Source organism: Sciurus carolinensis, chromosome 3 (assembly GCF_902686445.1).
Source record: "Sciurus carolinensis chromosome 3, mSciCar1.2, whole genome shotgun sequence".
NCBI lineage: Eukaryota > Metazoa > Chordata > Mammalia > Rodentia > Sciuridae > Sciurus > Sciurus carolinensis.
In genome coordinates, this window is record NC_062215.1 from 108,063,300 (window position 1) to 108,073,052 (window position 9,753).

A 9,753-nucleotide genomic window follows, 5' to 3' on the forward strand; every position below is an offset into this window, starting at 1 on the left:
ATCCCAATGTGTAAGTGTATGGGGCACGAGCAGATCACGCGCTGCACAGGAGAAACAGGAGCCAATAATTAAGTACTTCCTCAGACGTCAGCGCGACTCCTGCTTATCGTGTCATCAGTATGTGCCATGGACCGTATGCTGGCAAACTGTCAGCTGCCATCCTGCTTAGCCTGGGGCTAGGGGTCCCGGGTACCCCGACAGATTGGTAATGGAAATCTGGTTCTAAAAGTTTCCCAGATAAGGGATATAATTCTGTAGCTGCAATGAAAAAGCAGCCCAGAACCAGGCCACTCTTGCTGACCACTCCAAACTCAGCCACTGGGCATTGTATTTCTTTGTTAAGAATGGGGTGGAACCATTCTAAGTCAATCACTTTGCACATTATTGGAACACCAATCATTTTCCATCAAAATTCATGTTGTTTAGAATGAAATTCAAGAGGATTCAAGAATAGTATCTGGAATACAAGCAGCAAAACATAATATGTCTAGTATTAGAAGGAAAATCAACTGCTTAACATAGATTTTTTCCCCACATAACTGAAACAAACTGTCTTAATCATCTAAACCATCTTTTAAAGATAATTATTTAAACTTCAAGAATGCCAATTCAGGGTTATCATTTTGAATATTAATTACTGAACTGTTTATAATGAAATAATTTCCCAGGAATTCACAAGGCATGTAGAGTCTCTTTCCCTGAGTAAATTATTCTTAATGTGCTTCGTTTTTTCTAGAGTCCTCCATCCTTACTCTAAATCAGCTGTCATTTCTCATTGATGTTAATATGTTACAGCTTCTCATCTGCTCCCTTATTCTATATACAGTTGTCTGGGTAAGGTTTTGAAAGTGTGCCAACCTAACCTCTGGAGTGAGCTCTGGACTGTCATTTATCATTTAGAGGGCTTTTTCATTTACTCCCTGGCTCACAATTTGGTTTCATACTATGGACTAAAATCTGCCTTCTGGACCCACTGAGGTTTACCATATTGTACATGTTATTGTTGTTTTCCCAAGGAGCATCATAGGCTTAAAATAGATTGACTTGTGTTGCCATAAATAAGAAATAAGAACTTGCCAGGAGTTTAATATATAGCCTAATATCCTTGGAGAAATACAAGCAACCTTGAAATTTCATTCTCATAGACATCTTTAGTTTCCACCAAAAACAAATGACATTTAAATTAGAAAAATGTATCTATTTCCATCATGATTAGCTCTGGCTCTTTCAATCAGGCCAACACAAATGCATACACATACCACAAATCCTTTAAGAAAACCTAAAATATCCACCAGGATTTAAGGCATTTATCATGAAACTCCTCTTTCTTATTCCTGATTTATTCCCTTTTTTGTATCTATTGAACCCCAGTCTTCTAGATCTGTGACTCCTGCCCTTTTTAGTTGAGCTTCAGCTTTGCCAGAGAATTTGACTGAGCTGCTCTTCTGTTTTTGATTCCATGAGTTACCACTGTTAGAAATTTCTTGCTACAATTCCATGGGGGCGAAAAAAATCAAATGCAAGCCTAATCACATAAGGATGCACAGCCTCATCTTCCACCCTCTCTAGGGACAATTTAGACACCTAGTCTCAAGATTTTTGTGAGCTAGAGCAGTTCAACTCCAATTGATAGTTTGTCTTAATGTAGAAGGGCATGTAGAATGGGGAAATGGAAAAGATTACTTCATGACTTCTTTTCACATGCATTTATCCACTTCACAGGATTAAATGTGCAGAGATTTAATCAGAAACATGTGAATAGAAAGTCAGTTATAATAGGAAGGTTTAACGTTTTCAAAACATGTAAAAATTGCTTACCACAATTTTCAACAATCTGCTGACTACTCCATAAAGTAATGCAGGGGGACGATATTGCCCCATTGTGTTGGATATTCTACTGAAGCTTTAATTGGGAAAATTGTAGACAATAAGTGCATGTATCTCAGCGGGGAGTGGGGAAGAAGACCAGAATCCCCTATGCTAGACTTAACTAAAATATAACAAAAAAAAGAATTGCTGTCTATCACATGGCCCACCTCCTACGTATAGGAGAATAGAAAATATATTAGAAAGGGTATTTGAAATGGATCATCAAAACAAAGAGTGATGTGCTGTTCATTTCCTTTTGCCTACTGTAAAGAAGAGAAGTGAACTGCTCTCACCTACAAACAAAGATTGAAGTACCTACCAGTTAGGCATTTAACTTTCTTGCTGGATATTTACTAAGCATGGCTATCTTGGAGAAGCAGGGATGAAATAGGCAATAAGATGTTAGGACAGTTTGGAACATGGCCCAGAGAGTTTGAGACATAGATGAGCAAAGAGACTGCCATCTGCCTTATGCTCAGAAAATGTTGAGGGCAGTGTCCTGGGTAGTGTAAGAGATCGGCAGGATGAAGAGACAGTTTGGCTATGAGGCCAGCAGATGCAGTGGTTACAAAGTGTTCTCAGGTGGAATGATCTGCACTTAACAGTAACTCAGCTCTAAGCAGGTCAATGGGATTCCATCTCAGCTGACTTATGAGGTGAGTGGTTCCAATACAAGAGGCTACCCCGGGCAACTGGTCTGTGGATTTGAAAGTCAAAAGGGTTAGCAAAGCTGATAGCTGTGTAAGGGAATATGGGAAGGCTCTAAGCTTACATACTCTCTGACTCTAATTCCTTGGCAAAACCATGCATCTGGGCAAAGGAAAGATGTCTATTTGCCAAATTCCAAATATTTAGCATGAATTCCTAGTGGATCACTAAATTTAAGACTTGACAAAATACATAATGAACTATGCTACAAGTTTGTGCTTAAAATTGAACTAAAAAACTCATGTATTGGAACATTCTGGCGTCTATTTTACTACCAATATTCAATGCTTGATATGGTGCTGAAGACTAAAATTCAAGAAGTGAAAAGAAAGGGAAAGGTAATTAAAAAAGCCTATGGAAGTCACTTTTAACAATGAAGCAGCAACTTGGCTTAATGTTAAGAAATCAAGATACTTCAATAATAACTTGGTGTTTTGCAGGCATTGGAGCGCTCCTGGAGAATCTGTAGACTACCGCACATTGATGGACTAACACAATGAAAAAGCAAGTCCCCGGAATAACTGGCTGACCTGGCTTATCCACTGACAGCACAACCCCTGGGACTTACACCAGGTTTTATCAAAATATTACAGTTGATCATTAAGTATGAATTTTTCCTCTTTCCTAAAAATGACCCTTCTAATTTAATACAATGAATCCACTGAATAAATGCAAAGACAATCAAAATATGACATTTTTTTGAACAAAAACTAAAAACAGTACTCCTGAAGGTAAAGCAATATTTGTTTTGGAAACAGAGATCAAAATGTACATTGTTTAGAAGAGGTAGGAAGTTTTTGATTTTGGTTTTTTTTTTTTTTTTTTTTTTTTTTTTTTATTGTTACTTGTATTCTTTTTTTTTTTTTATTATAAAATTGTAAACAAATGGGATACATGTTGTTTCTCTGTCTGTACATGGCGTAAAGGCATACCATTTGTGTAATCATAATCTACATAGGGTAATGTTGTTTGATTCATTCTGCCATTTTTTCCCTTCCCCCCCTCCCCTCCCACCCTTCCCCTCCATCTATACAGTCCTTCCTTCCTCCATTCCTGCCCCCCTCCCTAAACCCAACTCCAACCCCAACACTAACCCTTCCCACCCCCCATTATGTGTCATCATCCATTTATTAGCGATATCATTCTTCCTTTGGTTTTTTGAGATTGGCTTATCTCACGTAGCATGATATTCTCCAGTTTCATCCATTTGCCTGCAAATGCCATAATTTTATCGTTCTTTATGGCTGAGTAATATTCCATTGTATATATATACCACATTTTCTTTATCCATTCATCAATTGAAGGACATCTAGGTTGGTTCCACAATCTGGCTATTGTGAACTGAGCAGCTATGAACATTGATGTGGCTGTATCTCTGTAATATGCTGATTTTAAGTCCTTTGGGTATAGGCCAAGGAGTGGGATAGCTGGGTCAAATGGTGTTTCCATTCCAAGTTTTCTAAGGAATCTCCACACTGCTTTCCAGAGTGGCTGCACTAATTTGCAGCCCCACCAGCAATGTAAGAGTGTACCTTTCTCCCCACATCCTCGCCAACACCTGTTGTTGGTTGTATTCTTGATAATTGCCATTCTAATTGGGGTGAGATGGAATCTTAGGGTAGTTTTGATTTGCATTTCTCTTATTACTAGAGATGTTGAACATTTTTCCATATGTTTGTTGATTGCTTGTATATCTTCTTCTGTGAAGTGTCTATTCATTTCCTTAGCCCATTTGTCGATTGGATTATTTACATTCTTAGTGTAGAGTTTTTTGAGTTCTTTATAGATTCTGGAGATTAGCGCTCTATCTGAAGTATGATTGGCAAAGATTTTCTCCCACTCTGTAGGCTCTTTCTTTGCATTGCTGATGGTTTCCTTTGCTGAGAGAAAGCTTTTTAGTTTGAATCTATCCCAGTTATTAATTCTTGCTTTTATTTCTTGTGCTATGGGAGTCCTGTTGAGGAAGTCTGGTCCTAAGCCGACATGTTGAAGCTCTGGACCTACTTTTTCTTCTATAAGATGCAAGGTCTCTGGTCTGATTCCGAGATCCTTAATCCATTTTGAGTTTAGTTTCGTGCATGGTGAGAGATATGGGTTTAGTTTCATTCTGTTGCATATGGATTTCCAATTCTCCCAGCACCATTTGTTGAAGAGGCTATCTTTTCTCCATTGCATATTGTTGGAACCTTTGTCTAGTATGAGAAAATTGTATTTATTTGGGTTTGTGTCCGTGTCCTCTATTCTGTACCATTGATCCACCTTTCTATTTTGGTACCAATACCATGCCGTTTTGTTACTATTGCTTTGTAGTAGAGTTGAAGATCTGGTATTGCGATACCCCCTGCTTCACTCTTTCTGCCAAGGATTGCTTTAGCTATTCTGGGTTTTTTATTCTTCCAGATGAATTTCATAATTGCTTGCTCTATTTCTGTAAGGTACATCATTGGGATTTTCATTGGAATTGCATTGAATCTGTATAGTACTTTTGGTAGTATGGCCATTTTGACAATATTAATTCTTCCTATCCAAGAACATGGGAGATCTTTCCATCTTCTAAGGTTTTCTTGAATTTCTTTCTTTAGTGTTCTGTAGTTCTCATTGTAGAGGTCTTTCACCTCTTTTGTGAGATTGATTCCCAAATACTTTATTTTTTTCGAAGCTATTGTGAATGGGGTAGTTTTCCTAATTTCTCTTTCTGAAGATTCATCGCTTATATATAAAAATGCCTTCGATTTATGTGCATTGATCTTATATCCCGCTACTTTACTGAATTCACTTATGAGATCTAAAAGTTTTCTGGTGGAATTTCCTGGTTCCTCTAAGTATACCATCATATCATCAGCAAATAGGGATAGTTTGAGTTCTTCTTTTCCTATTCGTATCCCTTTAATTTCTTTGGTCTGTCTAATTGCTCTGGCTAGAGTTTCAAGGACGATATTGAATAGAAGTGGTGAAAGAGGGCATCCCTGCCTTGTTCCAGTTTTTAGAGGGAATGCTTTCAGTTTTTCACCATTTAGAATGATATTAGCAATGGGTTTAGCGTAGATGGCCTTTACAATGTTAAGGAATGTTCCCACTATCCCTATTTTTTCTAGTGTTTTGAGCATGAAGGGGTGCTGTATTTTATCAAATGCTTTTTCTGCATCTATCGAAATAATCATGTGATTCTTGACTTTAAGTCTATTGATATGGTGAATGACATTTATTGATTTTCTGATGTTGAACCAACCTTGCATCCCTGGGATGAAACCCACTTGATCATGGTGCACTATCTTTTTAATATGTTTTTGTATGCGATTTGCTAAAATTTTGTTTAGAATTTTTGCGTCGATGTTCATTAAGGATATTGGTCTGAAATTTTCTTTCCTCGATGTGTCTCTGTCTGGTTTAGGAATCAGGGTAATATTGGCTTCATAGAATGAGTTTGGGAGAGTTCCCTCCTCTTCTATTTTCTGGAATACTTTGAGAAGTATTGGAATGAGTTCTTCTTTAAAAGTTTTGTAGAACTCGGCTGAGAACCCATCTGGTCCTGGACTTTTCTTTGTTGGTAGGCTTTTGATGACTTCTTCTATTTCATTACTTGAAATTGGTCTATTTAAATTGTGTATGTCCTCCTCGTTCAGTTTAGGCAATTCATATGTCTCTAGAAACCTGTTGATGTCTTCGAAATTTTCTATTTTGTTGGAGTATAGGTTTTCAAAATAGCTTCTAATTATGTTTTGTATTTCGGTCGTGTCTGTTGTGATATTTCCTTGTTCATTCCGAATTTTAGTGATTTGGGTTTTCTCTCGTCTTCTCTTTGTTAGTGTGGCTAAAGGTTTATCAATTTTGTTTATTTTTTCGAAGAACCAACTATTTATTTTGTCAATTTTTTGTATTGTTTCTTTTGTTTCAATTTCGTTGATTTCAGCTCTGAGTTTAACTATTTCCTGTCTTCTACTACTTTTGGTGTTGGTCTGTTCTTCTTTTTCTAGGGCTTTGAGCTGTAGTGTTAGGTCATTTATTTTTTGAGTTTTACTTCTTTTATTAAATGCGCTCCATGAAATAAATCTTCCTCTAAGTACTGCTTTCATAGTGTCCCAGAGATTTTGATATGTTGTTTCTTTGTTCTCGTTTACCTCTAAGAATTTTTTAATTTCCTTCCTAATGTCTTCTGTTATCCATTCATCATATAGTAGCATATTGTTTAATCTCCAGGTGTTGGAGTAGTTTCTGTTTTTTACTCTTTCATTAATTTGTAACTTCAATCCATTATGATCTGATAGAATACAAGGTAGTGTCTCTATCTTCTTGTATTTGCTGACATTAGCTTTGTGGCATAATATATGGTCTATTTTAGAGAAGGATCCATGTGCTGCTGAGAAGAAAGTGTATTCGCTCTTGGTTGGATGGTATATTCTATAAATGTCTGTTAAGTCTAAATTATTGATTGTGTTATTGAGATCTATGGTTTCTTTGTTCAATTTTTGTTTGGAAGATCTGTCCAGTGGTGAAAGAGGCGTGTTAAAATCACCTAATATTATTGTGTTATGGTCTATTTGGTTTCTAAAATTGAGAAGGATTTGTTTAACATACATGGATGAGCCACTGTTTGGGGCATAGATGTTTTTGATTGTTATATCTTGCTGATTTATGGTTCCCTTAAGCAGTATGAAATGTCCTTCTTTATCCCTTCTAACTAACATTGGCTTGAAGTCCACATTATCTGAAATGAGGATGGATACTCCAGCTTTTTTGCTGAGCCCATGTGCATGGTATGTTTTTCCCCATCCTTTCACCTTTAGTCTATGGGTATCTCTTTCTATGAGGTGAGTCTCTTGCAGGCAACATATTGTTGGATCTTTCTTTTTAATCCAATCTGCCAGTCTATGTCTTTTGATTGATGAATTCAGGCCATTAACATTGGGTTATTATTGAGATATGATTTGTATTCCCAGTCATTTGGTTCATATTTAAAATTTTTGACACATCTTGGTTCCTCCTTTATTTGACAGTTCCTTTAGGATAATTCCTCCCTTTGCTGATTTGCTTCTTTGTTTTTTATCTCTTCCTCATGAAATATTTGCTGAGAATGTTCTGTAATGCTGGCTTTCTTTTTGTAAATTCTTTTAGCTTTTGTTTATCGTGGAATGATCTTATTTCATCGTCAAATTTGAAGGTAAGTTTTGCTGGGTATAAGATTCTTGGTTGGCATCCATTTTCTTTCAGAGCTTGAAAAATGTTGTTCCAGGCCCTTCTAGCTTTTAGGGTCTGGATTGAAAAATCTGCTGATATCCGTATTGGCTTCCCCCTGAATGTAATTTGGTTCTTTTCTCTCACAGCCTTTAAAATTCTGTCTTTATTTTGTATGTTAGGTATTTTCATTATAATGTGTCTTGGTGTGGGTCTGTTGTAATTTTGTGTATTTGGAGTCCTATAAGCCTCTTGGACTTGATTTTCCATTTCATTCTTCAGATTTGGGAAATTTTCTGATATTATTTCTTCAAATAGATTGTTCATTCCTTTGGTTTGTTTCTCTGAGCCTTCCTCAATCCCAATAATTCTCAAATTTGGCCTTTTCATGATATCCCATAGTTCTTGGAGATTCTGTTCATGATTTCTCACCATCTTCTCTGTTTGTTCAACTTTGTTTTCGAGGTTAAATATTTTGTCTTCAATATCTGAAGTTCTGTCTTCCAGCTGTTCTATCCTATTGTTTATGCTTTCTATGGAGTTCTTAATTTGGTTTATTGTTTCCTTCATTTCAAGGATTTCTGTTTGGTTTTTTTTCAATATCTCTAACTCTTTATTGAAATGATCTTTTGCTTCCTGAATTTGCTCTGTTAACTGTCGATTGGTGCGATCGTTCAATGCCTGCATTTGCTCTTTCATCTCATCGTTTGCTTCCCTAATCATTTTAATTATGTACATTCTGAACTCCCTTTCTGTCATTTCTTCTGCCATGCTGTCGTTGGATTTTATTGATGTAACATCTAGATTTGTTTGGGGCATTTTCTTCCCTTGTTTTCTCATATTGTTCAGGGATCAGTGGGTCATTAAGATATTGCAGATTTCCTCTATCAACTTATAATGTCCCTGAAGATTGCTAGTATATCCCCTCTTATCCTTCAGTAGCCTGAAGTCTTGGAGGAGATTGATAATGCAGAGCTCCACGAAGAAGCTGCCTCTCTAGGTGTGGTAACCCTCAGGTGGCGTATATTCCCTGCTAGTGGGCGGAGGTGCCTCCACTTGTTGACCAATGGTCATCCAATGGGGAAGTAGACTGTGGGCTGAGGCAAGGCCTGTTTGTGCCTATGTCTCTGGCTTTACCGTCCCTGTGGGAAAACCTCCCCCGGCCGGGAAGAGTCACTCGGTGGGGACGTCTCGCTAGTCAGTTCCCCTCCTAGAGGTTCCCCTCAATCTACAACTACCTCCTGGGCTGGGCTGTCTTCTTCTGCAACGATCCCAGAGGCCCGGACCTACGTCCTGGGCCTGGGAGCCTCACCCTTCGCAGGCGAGTCTCCTTAGGCTGCCTCTCCCAGAGAATCTGCCCGCAGCCCTGGAAACTTCGCTCCGCCCCTAGGCGTGTCTCTGTGCGGCTCTTCCAGCAAGAAGCCACCTAGCTCCTGGGACCCTGCTCTGCACCAATCGCCTGGCTATGCAGCCCCTCCCCTGAGCCACCACCTGGAGCCCCGTACAATAGCTCCGAGACACAGAGACCCGCCACACACCTCCTCCTCCGGACAGTCGCCCGGTTTCCGACGCAGTCACTAGGAATCCAAACAACTCACTTCGGGTCTCCTCCTCCCGCCAACCACCCGTAGCCCTAGGCAGTCACTCCAAGTCCAAGTGACCCGCCCTGTTCCTCCTCCTCCTCCTTGGGGTAGCCCCCCAGGTGTTCAGGAACGGTGGCTCCGAGACCAGGTGACTCACCACGCTCCTCCTCCAGGCAGGCCACCGGTGTTCAGGAGCGGTTGCTTTTAGTCCAATCAGCTCACCACTCGCCTCCTCCTCTGGCAACCGCATGTGGTTCTGATGCAGTCACTCCCAGGCTAAGCGTCCCACCGCTCTCCTCCTCCAGGCAGGCCACCAGTGTTCTGGAGCAGCTGCTCCGAGTTCAAACAGCTCGTCACGCAGCTCCTCCTTTGGCAACCGCCCGCAGCTCTGATGCAGCCACTCCCAGGTCAAGCAACACGC